The 15,247-nt window shown below is 40.0% G+C and overlaps 1 pseudogene; it reads right to left on the bottom strand.

The window, feature by feature from the left end:
* Window positions 1–2,180: 2,180 nt before the first annotated feature.
* LOC121558903 overlaps window positions 2,181–15,247 on the bottom strand; it is a 28,610-nt pseudogene continuing 15,543 nt past the window's right edge.

The following is a 15,247-nucleotide window of genomic DNA, read 5'->3' as shown; positions in this document are numbered from 1 at the left end:
AAGGAACCCAGACACCTGACTGGCATTGGCTCTGGCCTGCACATGATGCACAGCACTCTGGGTCAGGCCGGGATGCTGCAAGGCCTGCTGGTTCAGCTCGGGATCCGACACAACCTTCTGAGATGAGCCTGGACGGTCAACCTCCCTCAGAATCATCAGCGGGGTTTCTAGGGTTGACACACAGGATGGACTCCCAGAGGAATTTAGCCTTGCATCGGTCAGCAGTTCCAGCACGGTAAGAGACTTTGACTTTGGAACCAAGAGATGGAGCTGTAGCCGGGTTGTTACCATTGGAGACTTGAGCGGTAGGCTACTGTTACTAGAGACTGGGGTTCTCCTCAGAGTTGCATCCTGTGGTAACCTCAGAACCCAGATCCAAGAAAATGTATTTTCTGTCACAAGAGACTATTCCTATAGATTCCTGAAAAGTGGGGAGAGTATTTGGAGATTACAAACTAGGCCTAGTTGAATTTACACTACTTCTAAATAAACTGACATCTTAAACTTGAAAGGCTGTGAGAACTCTTTTTAGACATTTTAGAATGGCTTTCTGGGCCGGCTCCAGGCATAAGCGACAGAAGCGGTAAGTTAGAAATTTGGTTGTGCATTAGCAGTTTTTCTCTTGTTTTGTCAGTCACTGACAGTCACTCAACAGTGCCTTCAGAAAGTATTCACACCACATTTTGTTGTGCTACAGCCTGAATTTAAAAATGATTAAATTGCGATTTTTTTGTCACTGTCCTACACACAACCTACTGTACAATTCCTAAACTATCATTCATTGCATTAAAAGTAGGCCTAGTTCCATGTCAAAGGTGATGCTTTGACCTGCTTGCTTCCACTCTTAAAAGGATCACTTTACAAAAAAAATAATATTTGTCCACTGTTGATATGGTCCCAAAAATTGAGCATGTCAGCAGTAAAGTTTTTATGATAGACCATTTTCTGTAAAAAAGCAAAAAGTGGTGATGATGCTACATATAATATGCCATTTAGCAGACACTTTTATCCAAAGCGATTTACAGTCATGTGTGCATACATTTTTACATATGGGTGGTCCCAGGGATCGAACCCACTACCCTGGCGTTACAAGCGCCATGCTCTACCATTGAGCTACAGAGGACCACCATATTATTGTCAATGGAAGAATGGGCCACAGAGGTCATCCTCAGTGTGGGATCCTTACAGTCACTACACTGACATAGGGAGAATCTCAATTGCATTTCCTTGATTCATTGCATCCTCTTTCCTTGCCTCCTTTTCAAAACCCATTGGATGAGAATATCAGAAGGGAGGGACCTCTGACCTTCTCATCCAGTTGGGTTTGAAAAGGAGGCAAGGAGAGAGAATGCAAGGAATCAAGTAAATGCAATTGAAATTCTCATATAGTGACATTTAGTAAATTGGTCTCCTTTCACGGTGGCAGGTGCTTGCAACCCTGGGGGTCAGGTGCTTGAAATGGGTCATCAATATGTCAGCAGCACCACCTGCTGGCATAGATATGTGGCTGTGTCACTTCATTGTCAGTTCATTCTGAGAAGCTTTCAGTCTGAAACTGTTGGCATCTGAAATTCTTTCAGAGATAATGAATACATTGCATAATTCATCGTATTTCTTAAGATTAAAATGGGTTAGGCTATTTGTGACAGCCTTTCAGAATAGAGGGACAACTGTCCAATATGACAGGTTTCTGTCAGATACACCAAGGGGCCGATATTCATAAAACATATTAGACTAGTAGTACTGATCTAAAGTCGGCACCCTCCTACCCATATAATTGTATTCTTTATGATCTAAAAGGCAAAACTGATCCTAGATCAGCACTTCTACTCTGAAACATTATGAAGATGAGCCCTGCTTCTCATTGCAACAGATTTCCTAAGGACATTTACGTAGTGCTAAAGAATTGTGGAAAGTGCCAAAATTGCCATAACCCTCAAGATATAATCTGGCAGCATAGTTTAATTAGGAACTTTTATTCAACAATGTGTGTTATAAAGAGGCGATTATTTATGCATTGTTCAGTTAAAAAAATTTAACACCTGCAAGAGTATGAGGTTTACAGTATTTTTGCACTTTGCACAATTCTTTTGCACTACGAAAACGTTTCCCTTTGTCTTCTGTCAGACTAAACACAGTATTATGATACAATCAATTTGTGGAAATGATATACAAACAAGTGATTTCACTTCATTTTTAAGACCTATCTTTAAATTTCAAACATCAACATCATATCATACAGTCACAGAACTCCTTCCATGCCCAGAATCTCTGTTAAGGCATTAACTATTTTTTTGGTGGACGTCATTGGGCAAACATGATCACTTGAAAAAAGAACAATAGAAAGTGCCTTTCACAGCAATATAGTGATCACTGGGGGCATGCCAAGTTTAAAACATTGGGCGAGTTTGTTTTGCATCCCCCGGTGACTTGGTTGGGTGGAGATTTCACTTTAGGACCAATGGAAGGGTCTAAAATAGACAAACTCTGCCCACCCGGGGTCCCAGGCGATGCAAGCGAACTCGGCCCATTGATGAAAATGTCACCACATACACACATTTTGAATTGGTCCTTGGAACAGTTAGCAAACCTGACATTTAAGGGTTTCAGTTAAAGGCTAATGTGTTTCAAGCGCAATTTTTTACTCCATAGTGAATGAACAGTAACTTTGCATATTAAACAAACCAAACATATTATTCTACAATAATAACATAAAACTTCCTGGAATAGTACAAACATTCAAAAAGGACTTTGTTTTTATCCATAATTCTTAAAGTGCAAAGCAATGCTTCCACAGGAAATAATATAATACGTTTTGAAAATATCATTAATGCAATGCCAAGCAGTGACTGCATAGCAGTATGTGAGCAATAAAAGTTGGGGCGTGTTCATTAGGCACTGAAGGGAAGAAAACGACAAATGAGTCGTTCAATAAGAAACGCTCATTTTCTTTTTCAGTTTTAAAACTTTTTTCCATTGCGTGCCCTAATGAACACGACCCTGGTAACACCTCACATTACAGTAGCCTCATATCAGTCTAACTTCAGTGGAGTAACTGAAGTATCTGATTACATACAGCTCTGCAGAATTCACAACTATTTACGCTTTAGCCAAGTCATTATTAATTCTTCATAAAATATATACAGTACTATGCCTACAAGTTTGCACAGGCCTATTGACCAGACGGACCAGTTACTTGACAGTAGACTACCAATCTCAACTCCAAGGCCTGGATTCACAAAACACTTCTAAAGAAAAAATAAGCTTCTTAAGAAAATTTTTAAAAAAAGTCCATAATATTGTTCATAAGTGCAATTCCTCAAAAATATTCGTAAGAATTCATGATTTTCTTAGAACCTCTCAAATATATTCTTATGAAAGTTTGTGAATTCGGGCCCAGTCTCTCTTTATCTGAAGCCACTGTAATGTATTTGGTGAGTGACAGGACAGGTCAGATAGACAGGTCAGTCTCTGGAGTGTCTGTGTCTGACATGGCTCTGGGACTGGTAGGACTGATGGCACCACTCTCCTCAGGGATACTGTGGGAGGAGTCCCTGTTCACACTGGCATTGAGACACAGCACAGCAGCGCCTGTATGGATGAGACAAAATGGAGACCATGCTCATTTTCAGCAGGAGATAACAGGATAAAGTATTTTGAAACGGAGGTGCCATATCATACATGAACTTGACCAATTAGAACCCAAAGTGTTTTTGTACGTTGTGCCCTGGCCTACTAGATACCACCCATGACTAACATCTTATAAAAAGGGAATGTATGTGTGCAATAAAAATACTGAACTAACATAAATAACAAAATGCTAAAGAAATACACTCTGGTTTATGAATAAATAAATGAAAACATATGGAAGGTGTCTGGTATTTGAATTCACAAACTTTGAGTCTGAGGAGTGACATAATTTGGTAATTACTGTAATGGTTGAGGGGAGCAGTGTGTGTGTGTGTGTGTGTGTTTGTTCATATCCCTTACGGTCCATCTCATAAACACAGCTGTCACTGTGAGCCTCTGTGTCCGAACAAGTCCGTGTCCTCCTCTGGGTTGACCTTTGACCTGATAACACACCCTCCTTTGGCGGGAGGCCAGACCTGGAAATGACAAAGGCTTCACTTAGAAACACAGCTCCGGGATGAAGTTTCCCCTAGATACAGATCTAGGATCAGCTTCCCCAACCCTAACCGTTAGTGGGGGAAATATCAAACTGTCCCAAGATCAGCGTCTAAGGGCAAATTCACCCTACACCTAGAAGCACACGGGTAATGACAAGGACCTTTGTTTGTAGTAGAAACAGTGGAATGTTTTCTGCACGCAAGAATACCTGTCGAAATTGTACGTGCCCGGGTGATTTATGGACCACTTCATCTGCAAATGAAAAAAGGAAATGGACACCGTTAGTACCTGTGCCTATCACTGAATATCAAGGACTTTAAAATGACAAAATATGATTCCTACATTGAGCCTATTCACAGCAGCATAAAAGCTAACAACATCCACAATTGTGGTACATTCCAAAACCGGTGTCTAAAAAGTAAGTAACATAGGTAACTAAAACACTGTCTCTGTTCAAGTCTACAGAAGCCCTGAAGCCTGAGGCAAACAAGTTTAAAAAACATAGACTCTTGGAATTCTCTCATTAGAACGACTTAGTATCTCGTTCGAATTACTTAGTATCTCGTTTGTCATTAATTAATTTTGTCTAATTAGGTCTAATTTCTTATGCAGCTTTTCAGACCGTGTAATGGTTGCTGCAGCCATTTCAACCATTGATATGATTATTAATTGACAGTTATTTTATAGCCTAAAGCAGGGCTGCTTTTGAATGCCAGAGCATATATGTAGGCCGTGGAGCAGAGCTTAATTTGAGCAGATAAAAAAAATTGTGTCGGGCTTCTCTCCCGCTCCAATGTCACTATGGTACTGCTCAGCCAAACTCTGGGCATGCTCTGCCTAGCATTTTTCGTTTATTATTTAGCCTACCTCACCCACAGTAGCCTATATCTAGTTTATATTCTACTTTCTAACTATAGGAAATGTCGTTTCAATTTTGAAGGACTTCAAATGTATTAACAGATGTTTTAGGTAGTAATTTTTTTCCTGGAATAGAAACACCATAATATAAATCAATTTAATTAAGCTAAAATATCAGAAATAAATTGTAAATAATAAAAGCCACTATGAGCTTCTTTTCATAAATAAAAGGTAATAATCTCAAACTGCCGTGGTCAAATGATTTGCGCACAGCAACAAGCATGAACAAGCATCACATGTGCACTGAGCATGGGAAATGTGCTCTACAAATGTCTTATAATTATTATAAAGACAGAAAAATCCACATGTAAAAGCTTAATTACATAAAGGAATATTAGTGAGAATATAGCCATAATATAGACAAGAGAAAGAAGAATGGAATATATTTGAAAAGTCTAAAATGGAAAAATACATTGAGATGAAGCCGCCACCGTATGTGGATGCTATTTCCAAAAAATCTATTACATTTAAGTCGGGACCGGCAGCAGGACAGTGTCACAAGGCTACATAGTCGTAGGGCTACACTTCTGGAGGGAATACACAGCCGTCCTTGATTGTGAGCTAAAATTAAATGTTGAATTAAATGTGTGCGACACAACAGGTAAACAACAGTTTTCCATCAATGTAGGGAGGTAACGTGATATCATAAGGAAATTGCTTAGACCGCATTTACCGGTAGGACTAGTTATCTTATGTGATCTGGCAGAGAAATAGCCTGTAAGTGATTTAACAGTAGCCTAAAGTAAAGTATCCATCACCAACTTTAGAGATAATAGGCTGGTTTATGCTGCGAACAACATGCTTTTATTAGCCTACCAGAATCACCTACAAACATAGGTTTGTGATAGGCCTTTAATTGAATTTAATTGTTATAGCCTACAGTTTACAATAAGAGGAAAAAATACATTTAATCACTGAAATAAAATGAAGAAATAGTCAACTTTCATGACATTTCGTTTAATCTTTAAAGTGTTGGCTAATGGTTTACTGAAACAAGGAGGCTATCCGATTTTCAATAGCACCGATGACAATAACCTATTAACTTGATGATAAGGCAAAGCATAAAATATTGATTTGAAAGCATCCTTGAGAAGGAGCGCTTGAGAGGGAGAACCATGCGTAATGGATGGATTTGGCGGAAGTGTTGCAAAATAAATCCTCGCATTGCAGGATCCACTTGATTTTTGAATGACTACCTCATCTATGTACCCCACACATACAATTATCTGTAAGGTCCCTCAGTCGAACAGTGAATTTCAAACACAGGCTCAACCACAAAGACCAGGGAGGTTTTACAATGCCTCGCAAAGAAGGGCACCTATTGGTAGATGGATAAATATAAAATAAAAAACAGACATTGAATATCCCTTTGAGCATGGTGAAGTTATTAATTACACTTTGGATGGTATATCAATACACCCAGTCACTACAAACATAAAGGCGTCCTTCCTAACTTAGTTGCCAGGGATTTCACCATAAGGCCAATGGTGACTTTAAAACAGTTACAGAGTTTAATGGCTGTGATAGGAGAAAACTGAGGATGGACCAACAACATTGTAGTTACTCCACAATACTAACCTAATTGACAGAGTGAAAATAAGGAAGCCTGTACAGATTTTTTTTTCTCCAAAACATGCATCCTGTTTTTTTTATTTTATTTTTTATTTTACCTTTATTTAACTAGGCAAGTCAGTTAAGAACAAATTATTATTTACAATGACGGCCTACAAGGCACTAAAGTAATAATGCAAAAAATGTGGCAAAGCAATTAACTTTTTTCCTGAATACAAAGTGTTATGTTTGGGGCAAATCCAATACAACACATTACTGAGTACCACTCTCCATATTTGCAAGCATACTGGTGGCTGCATCATGTTATGGGTATGCTTGTAATCATTAAGCACTGGGAAGTTTTTCAGGATAAAAAAGAAATGGAATGGAGCTAAGCACAGGCAAAATCCTAGAGGAAAACCTGGTTCAGTCTCCTTTCCACCAGACACTGGGAGATTAATCCAACTTTCAGCAGGACAATAACCTAAAACACAAGGCCAAATCTACACTGGAGTTGTTTACCAAGAAGGCAGTTTATGTTCATGAGTGGCCGAGTTACAGTTTTGACTTAAATCTGCTTGAGAATCTATGGCAAGACCTCAAAATGGTTGTCTAGCAATGATCAACAACCAATTTGACAGAGCTTGAAGAATTTAGAAAATAATAATGAGCAAATACTGCACAATCCAGGTGTGGAAAGCTCTTAGAGACTTACCCAGAAAGACTCACATCTGTAATTGCTCCCAAAGTTGATTCTAACATGTATTGACTCAGGGGGGTTGAATACTTATCTAATCAAGATAAATTAGTGTTTTATTTACCAATCATTTTTACAAATGCTATAATTTTTCTTCCATTTTGACATTACAAAGTATTTAGTGTAGATCGTTTCCATTTTAATCCCACTTTGTAACACAACAAAATGTGGAAAAAGTCAAGGGGTGTAAATACTTTCTGAAGGCAATGTAATTAAACAGTATTTTAGCGACTGCAGATTACCATGGTGGAGCTGTTTTTACGCAATAATCTATGTTCTCTTTTGGTGATATCACAATTGTGCATGCCCTTGGTGACAGTGTGTTCGATTACAGGCAAAAGCTGGTTTGTAGTGAGTCTCTTATAGAATGTTTGATAATTCAGTTGCCTGAGTACTTCAGTTTTATAGACAGCATATTCTTGTACAGTAACAGCACCTCCCTTGTCCACTGGGTGGATGACTATAGATGTGTCATTCTGGAGATTTAAGGGCTTGTTTCTCAGAGCGGGTAAAGTTATTCCTAACATAGGGGTTATGAACTGTAACTCAGTAAAATCTTTGAAATTGTTGCATGTTGCATTCATATTTTGGTTTAGCATACATAGGGGTATGTATGGCTATGCTATGGATTAAGTCAAGCAAGGATGCAGCACATTGAAAAAGAGATAAGACATCTGGGTAGTGTTCATTAGGTATCAAATGGGAGAAAACGGTTTGAAACAGGGAGTGACAACCTGGAATTCTCCAATATGAAATGCTCATTTTGCAATCCGTTTTAAAACACTGTCTGTTGCATGCCCTAATGAACACACCCTTGTAATGAAGCTGTACGGAGAATGGTGAAGTTGCCCCTAGACGTTGATCACGGGTCAGTTTAGCATTTTCCCAACTAATAGGATTGGGGGAGGGGAATTGGATCCTAGATCTGTACCTAGGGGAAACTTCACCCCGGAGCTAGACAGTACGTTGAATACCATCCTACCCGGGCCATCTGTACTGGGGACGGAGAAACAGGGGACATCATCATGTCATCTGGAGGGTTCAACAGCACCATGTCTGTCTTGAACTTGGAGTTGGCCATCTTCATACATTCTTCCAGTGTTTTGATGAAGGTGTTACACGTGGCACTCAGTAAAGAGGAGGCTTCATTCAGAGTCTGGAGCAACAAAGAAAACACAAGGAGAGGCGAATCAGTCAACTACAATTGGAGATTGGGCACAGACAAAAATAAAGACCTAAATATACACAATATTAAGCCTAATATATTAGCTTGATACTACACTGACGTGTCTCAGACCTTCCTAGGTGGTGTGAAGAAACTGCTCTGTTTAAATTGGCGACACATTTGGTGACCGACCCTTTGACTTGGCTGTGCAGGTTATATTTTTTAATTGGACATACCAGTGCAAGTTGCACATTCTACCTGGTCACCTCAATCAACACTTCAAATGTTTTGGGTGGATAAAACCATGCTTTTGTCAAACAGTAAAGTGCATTATCCTCATGGTTCCTGTAATGAAAGTGCCCTGCCACTGTGCCTGTTTCGCTGGGGCCGGCTGATGAAATGAGTGAGTCTCTCACACCCTCTTCTCCCCCCTCGTGCACCCCCGAAAAAAGCATTAAAACATGTAAAACACAACATTGGAAGCAAGCTGTTGTCCATGCAAAAGAGAGGAGGGTCTCTGCTTTCTGTAGGTATACTTTTTATTTCTCAACTCTCAATATTTAGCTCAAAACACACTTTTTTACAATCAAGATATCTGATATGACTTTGAAATACGGAGCGCGCGAAATGCACATCGTCCATCGCGAGTGCACTAGGTCTCATTGGGTACGTTTTTTTAGGACATTTAATTTACTGTTAGATTAATACATGGCAACTAGCAGTAGGTGTTATATTTTGAGTTAGCAATCTAGCTAATGTGTTTGAAATTTTGTGAATTAGTACCAATTGAATTAGGCCTGTATGTCATATTAGTGAACATAAACATGAAGGCAAAACATTTTTATTCTGGAGTCCTATTTTGACAGTAAAACATAACAATAATAGCCTAATTATCAACCCCAAATTCATGACAATCACTGGATTATGTTGCATATCAAAAATATCTGCTTGGACATGTTATATGTAACAACTTATATATTGAACACTATATCAGTCTATTACACTTCTTAATAAAGCATTGTACATTGAAATTACTTTCTAAGATAATTTTTCTATTGCGTGACCCCTCAAAAAACAAATGTTGGGGTGCGACCAAATCGTGGGCTGAAAACTGAAAAAGTCACTGGCACCAGTGCCACCATGTGGAAATGTTAGTCTGGAGCCCTGATTTAACATAATTAACTTAATTTCTGTATCCATCAAAACAAAATGTATACATATTTTTGTTGTCTGTTTTTATTTCCCAACCCCAGACACACCAAACACGATGAGTGCCTTGCTCAAGGGCACAACTGCAGTACCAGCTTGCACCAGATATTTTCTCGCCAGCCCAGGGATTTGCACCGGCAACCCTCCAGATCTTGGCCTGTCGCTCTGATCTCGAGTACAGTGGCACTACCACCATTTAATTTGGGGTAGATGAAGAGTAAAATAACAAACACACCCACTCTGGTGATTTCTGACAGCCAACACTCGGGCTGCATCCCAATGGCACCCTATTCCACACAGTGCACTACTTTTGACCAGGGCCCATAGGTCTCTGGTCAAAAGAAGTGCAGTATGTAGGGAATAGGGTGCCATTTGGGACACAGCCTAGCTGAAACAATGCAGGTATAGTTACCTCCGAGCTGGAATTGAAGTGGTCTCCTTCCTGGTCCTCCTGGTCCACAGACTCCTTTATTGTGTGGACCTGCTGCATTAGCAAGTCACAGTAGAGACGCAGCTCAGACATCTTCGTTTTCAGAGATTCTGTCGTCTCTGTTATTTCTTCCAATCAAAAAAATAGAACACTGTTATTTTAGTGATAGGCCGTTTAAGGTAAGGTACTGTAACTCTAACCTGGTCAGTGGTCCTAGATCTGTTGGTCCTCTTCCCTCTAGGATTTTTTTCAGCAGCAGTGGCATAGTTAGCGGTGGGGGGGTCTTCCTGCGGGGGAGATGGGGTCTTTCTGGGACATACATCTATACATCTCCATACATTTTTTTTACAGTTGCGGCCACGATTGCGATATCCATAAAGGGGAAACACTGCTCTTGCCAACTTCATTGCTGTAATTTGGCATCACAATTCCATAAGGAGTACTCAGCAAGAGAGCATAAACAGACTGGCATCCAGGCTAAGGTAACACATGATCACTCATTTAAGGTTGTTTTTAGTCCGGTTCCCTTTTTTAGGGCAATGTGAACACAAAGCTCCCCAGGTTCGCTTGTCATTATTCCCGCACCACACACTAGACTACTGCAACACTGTTTCCCCTGCCATACCCCTCACATTGGTGCCACAAAAGAGAGATGATGATGTGAAGGTTCGTGGAAAAAAACGTGTGCCGTTTTGGATATTGATTAGCGATTGTCAAGGATGGAGAGAAATTCCCAAATATGTGTTGAGATTTGTACTGACACGATGTTCAGATTATTTGTTTGCAATATGTGATTTCTAGGTTAAGAGAGCTTCCTACGCTGTTTATTTGATTCTGGGGTTTGAATTGTGTGAGAAGACAACCTATTTGGTCAATATTCTAGCCCAAATGCCAGCAGATGGCGATATTGAGTTGTTGAAAACGACTCAATATCCAAAGACTCAATATCGCCATCTGCCAGCCTTTGGGCTAGTGAGATTCACAACATAGGGTACAAAATGAAGGTCCTCGCTACCTGGGAACCTTGGGATGTCCCAACTCTGACATTACCCCATTGAAGTTGACATTTAAAATGGTTAAGGTTAAGGGTAGGATTTAGGGTAGGGACCTCCCAAGGATCACAGATACCACTAACCTCAAAATCAATGCTAGCTGTTAAAGGGGCAGTAGCCTACATTGGGTGTAAAATGTTCAATGGTGAAGGTGCATAAATATGGCCCCCATGTACTTACCAAAGATGGCCCCCATGTACTTACAACAAACTCCTCATTTGCTGAGTTCGCCGTAATGTAAAGTGCTCTCCGTTACTATTTTTTTGTATTGGAATTAGTGCCTTCAGAAAGTATTCATAGGCCTTGACTTATTACACATTTTGTTGTGTTACAGCCTGAATTCAAAATGGATTAAATTGACTGTTTTTCCTCACCCATCTACACACCATACCCCATAATGACTAAGTGAAAACATGTTTGTTTTTTATGTATGCACATTTATTGAAAATTAAACACAGAAAAACTCATTTACATCAGTATTCACACCCCTGAGTTAATACTTTGTAGAAACACCTTTGGCAGCGATTACAGCTGTGAATCTTTCTGGGTAAGTCTCTAAGCGCTTTCCACACCTGGATTGTGCAACATTATTCTTTCAAATTTCTTCAAGCTCTGTCAAATTGGTTGTTGATCATTGTTAGACAACCATTTTCAGGTCTTGCCATAGATTTTCAAGAAGATTTAAGTCAAACTGTAACTCAGCCACATTCACTGTCTTCTTGGTAAACAACTCCAATGTAGATTTGGCCATGTGTTTTAAGTTATTGTCCTCCTGAAAGGTGAATTCATCTCCCAGTGTCTGGTGGAAAGGAGACTGAACCAGGTTTTCCTCTAGGATTTTGCTCCATTCTGTTTATTTTTTATCCTGAAAAACTCCCCAGTCATAAACGATTACAAGCATACACATAACATGATGCAGCCACCATTATGCTTGAAAATATGGAGAGTGGTACTCAGTAATGTGTTGTATTGGATTTGCCTCAAACATAACACTTTGCATTATTACTTTAGTGCCTTGTTGCAAACAGGATGCATGTTTTGGAGAAGAAAAAAATAAATATGTACAGGCTTCCTTCTTTTCACTCTGTCAATTAGGTTAGTATTGTGTAGTAACTACAATGTTGTTAATCCATCCTCAGTTTTCTCTTATGACAGCCATTAAACTCTGTTTTAAAGTCACCATTGGCCTCATGGTGAAATAAATCCCTGCACGGTTTCCTTCCTCTCCGGTAAAATTAATTAAAATTAATATGCCATTTAGCAGACGCATTTATCCAAAGCGACTTACAGTCATGTGTGCATAAATTTTTACGTATGGGTGGTCCCGGGGATCGAACACACTACCCTGGCGTTACAAGCGCCATGCTCTACCAATTGAGCTATAGAGGACCTAACTAAGTTAGGAAGGATGCCTGTATGTTTGTAGTGACTGGGTGTATTGATACACCATCCGAAGTGTAATTAATAACTTCACCATGCTCAAAGGGATATTCAATGTCTGTTTTTTATTTTGTAATCATCTACCAATCAGTGCCCTTCTTTGCAAGGCATTGGAAACCTCCCTGGTCTTTGTGGTTGAATCTTTGTTTGAAATTCACTGCTCAACTGAGGGACCTTACAGATAATTGTATGTGTGGGGTACAAAGATGAGGTAGTCATTAAAAAATAATGTTAAACACTTATTGCACACAGAGTGAGTTCATGCAACTTATGTGACTTTTTAAGCAATTATTCTACTCCTGAACTTATTTAGGCTTGCCATATCAAAGGGGTTGAATACTTATTGACTCAAGCCAATTTGTAAAAAATTTAAAAAACATAATTCCACTTTGACATTATGGGGTATTGTTTGTAGGCCAATGTCAAAAAAATCTAAATTCTATCCTTTTAAATTCAGGTTTACCCAATAAATTACTGGGAGCTTGAGTGTGCGGCTCTCTTTATCTATTTTTATAGCCTACAAATTCAGGCAGTAACACAACAAAAATGTGGAAAAGGTCAAGGGGTGTGAATACTTTCTGAAGGCACTGTACATGATCCCAATTCTAGTTCCAAGACAGCGGTAATTAGAAAAAAATGGAAAAGTAGATTGTGCTGATTTATAGGCACATTGAATGAACTCATGTCGCGCCGTAGTTTAAAAAGTATTTGGATAGCGCCCAAACAAAGACATCATATCTGAATTCCCTCCATCATTATGCACCTTTGCCATTACAGCATTATTTTATCTGCAGTATTCTTCTGCTATTTATTCTGTTACCAATAATATTTACATGCTAATATTATCTTCTAATTATAATTATTATGTCTAATCTTTTAACTAAATGCAATCTATCAGCTTCCCAAAGTGTAAGTTTCCAAGGAGGTGTTGTTGCCAATCCTCACAGCCTGTGGTCTGGCCGTCAGGGAAAGTCCATGATCCAGTTGCAGAGGGTGGTGTTCAGACCCAGGGCTCTGAGTTTGGTGTCGAGCTTGGAGGGAACAATAGTGTTGAATGCTGAACTGTAGTCAATGAACAGCATTCTCACATAGGTGTTTCTCTTGTCCAGATGTGTTACGGCCGTGTGAACAGTGATGAAAATGGCATCTTCCGTGGATCTGTTGGAGTGGTAGGAACATTGGAGAGGGTCCAGTGTGTCTGGCATGCTGGCCTTGATGTGAAGCCATGACCAGCCTCTCGAAGCACTTCATGATGACAGAGGTGAGCGTGACGGACGATAGTCATTTGGGCATGTCACCTTGTTTTTTGGGGCACTGGGACCATGGTGGGCTTAAATCAGTTGGGGACTACAGTCTGGGACATGTTGAAGATGTCAGACAAGACGCCCGCCTGCTGGTCAGCACACACTCAGAGGACACGACCAGAGATGCCATCTGCGCCAGCGGCTTTGTGAGTATTTTGAGAGTTTTCCTCACGTCAGCCTCGGAGAGCAAAAGCACATGGTCGTCCGAGCAGCGAGTCTTCCTAGATGGCTCGATATTGTCTGTCTCGAAGCGAGCACAGAATTTGTACACCTCGTCTGGGAGGGAGGCGTCAGTGGGCACTGCACAGCTGGATTTGCTGTAGTAGTCTGTGATAGTCTGTAGTGCTTGCCACATGCGTTGCGAGTCTGAGTTGTCGAACATGAATTAATGTTTGAGTCTATTGTCTTTTTGCGTCCCTCGTACCTGTAAGTACATATATCTAGCTGTCCGATAACACGATCTGATGGAATTGCATGTCCTGCACTGTAAAAACTCAAATGCACTGAGTGAATGTTTGAAAAAGATCCTGGTCCCTTTCTTAACATAGCAATGTGAATGCAAAGAGGACTCGGACCACAAAATACAGTACCAGTCAACAGTTTGGACACACCTACTCATTCAAGGGTTTTTCTTTATTTTACTGTTTTCTCACTTTTTAGAATAATAGTGAAGACATCAAAACTATGAAATAACACATATGGAATCAAGTGTAGTAACCAAAAAAAGTGTTAAACAAATCAAAATATATTGTATATTTGAGATTCTTCAAATAGCCCCCATTTGCTTTGATGACAGCTTTGCACAACCAGCTTCACCTGGAATGCTTTTCCAACAGACTTGAAGGAGTTCCCACATATGCTGAGCACTTGTTAGCTGGTTTTCCTTAACTCTGCAGTCCGACTCATCCCAAACCAATTGGGTTGAGGTCGGGATTGTGAAGGCCAGGTCATCTGATGCAGCACTCCCATCACTATCCTTCTTGGTAAAATAGCCTTACACAGCCTGGAGGTGTGTTGGGTCATTGTCCTGTTGAAAAAACAAATGATAGTCCCACTAAGCCCAAACCAGATGGGATGGCGTATCACTGCAGAATGTTGTGGTACCCATGCTGGTTAAGTGTGCCTTTAATTCTAAATAAATCAGAGACATTGTCACCAGCAAAGCACCCCACACCTCCTCCTCCATGCTTTACGCTGGGAACTACACATGCGGAGATCATCCGTTCACCCATACCGCGTCTCACAAAGACACAGCGGTTGGAACCAAAAATCTCAAATTTGGACAAATTTCCA

This window comes from Coregonus clupeaformis, unplaced genomic scaffold, assembly GCF_020615455.1.
Source record: "Coregonus clupeaformis isolate EN_2021a unplaced genomic scaffold, ASM2061545v1 scaf1670, whole genome shotgun sequence".
Lineage (NCBI taxonomy): Eukaryota > Metazoa > Chordata > Actinopteri > Salmoniformes > Salmonidae > Coregonus > Coregonus clupeaformis.
The sequence above is the reverse complement of the archived record's forward strand: the minus strand, read 5'-3'. Positions and strand labels throughout refer to the sequence as shown.